Raw genomic sequence first — 1,443 nt, forward strand, 5'->3', positions numbered from 1 at the left:
TTCAGCTTATAAGCAATAGCCTGGTACTCTTTAGGCAGGACTGTCCCAACAAGGTCCATGTGAAAACAGTGAGGATGGAGAAGGCAAACATGGAGAATCCAACAAGCACAGTTCAGTCTGATGCCCCACGTGCTCTCTACAATTCCGAATTTGGTCAGAGCTGGGCAGAGTGAGATCAAGGTGCTGCTTCACCTCTGCTCCCCTGTGCCTCTGACTCTGCTTGGCAGTTTTCAGGGACTGCAGGCTCAGATACTCTGGGAGTTGGTGGGAGCTGTTCCCTTGGCAGTTTGCTGGGCTAACCAGTACTTACATCTTTTGGTCTTGGGCCTCTCAAAGTTCACCACATACATAGGTACCTTCACAGTGTCAAGCCCATTTACCGTCACCAGTACTCGCCCCACCGAGTGATGGGCTCTTCTGGTAACCTTACGGCATATGGGGCAGCCACAACACCAAGATTTTTGAAGAAGTGGCGGGCAACTATCTCAGGGTTTAGCTCCCATTTGACATTGTTCTTTATTCCCACCTCCAGGTGACAATGTCTCAGAAATTTCACTGTCGCCTCACCTGCCTTGGTCTGGATCTTCTCTAATTTTCCTACTTGTCTCAGCAATTTCTCCTCTTCAAACATCTTTTTGTTTTCAGGGGATGCATACACAGACAGTCCTTGAGGGAGTAGACGATTCGGCCCACTGATTTCCTCACTGACACGAGGTCACCCCGGACTCCAAGTCCCTCCACTGACTGCGTGAGGATGAGCTCCAGCTTCTCTTTGGGTCAATGCTTCGCGTCCTCCACCAGCTTCTAGACGCGGTGTCGCCGGTGCAGACGCGGCTGCCGGCCCTCTCCAGCCAGCGGCACCTTCCACCAGCGCTCCACGATGACCATGCCCCGACTGCAAGACAGGCTGAAGTCGCGCTCCAGGCCAGGGGTGCTCCCCTCAAGTCGCGGCCCGAGTAGCGCTGGGAGCCCTCCTCGCAGCAGCCGCTCTGTGCTGCCCGTGGCCGCCAGTTCCGAGCCTCCCCCAATACTTCTTTTTTTTTTATTATTTAAAAGATTTATTTATTTATTTATACAAGCACTGGGTACATTCAGAAGTGCAGGAGGGTGAGAGAATTCACCAGAGCCAGAGCGGGGGGCAGAGCAGGCAGAAGGACCGAAGTACACTGCTGAGGGGAGCAGCGGGCGGCAGGAGACGTCTGCGCGCCATGCGGGACCCTCCTTCGGTGGCCGGGGAGCAGCAGCCGGGTATCGAACTGGCGCTGCAGAGGCTGCGGGCAGCTTCAAAACCCAGCGCTCAACCGCTGCGCCACCTGGGAGCCCCTCCCCCCCAGTACTTCTTGATTTTAGTCTTTTTTGTATGGGCTATTCTCAAAGTGTGAGATTTTTTTCATTGTGGTTTTGATTTGCATTTTCCTAATAAGTGATTGTGAACATCTTATA

General features: G+C 53.4%; 1 pseudogene across 1 annotated transcript; it reads right to left on the minus strand.

Moving 5' to 3' along the window:
- Nucleotides 1-245: 245 nt before the first annotated feature.
- Nucleotides 246-1,056, minus strand: LOC311171865 (large ribosomal subunit protein bL9m-like; annotated as a pseudogene). Its single transcript has one exon. The product of its transcript is annotated as a large ribosomal subunit protein bL9m-like (transcript).
- Between the last annotated feature and the right edge of the window lie 387 nt (nt 1,057-1,443).

The sequence above is a fragment of the Talpa europaea genome (genome assembly GCF_964194135.1).
Source record: "Talpa europaea genome assembly, chromosome: 6".
NCBI lineage: Eukaryota > Metazoa > Chordata > Mammalia > Eulipotyphla > Talpidae > Talpa > Talpa europaea.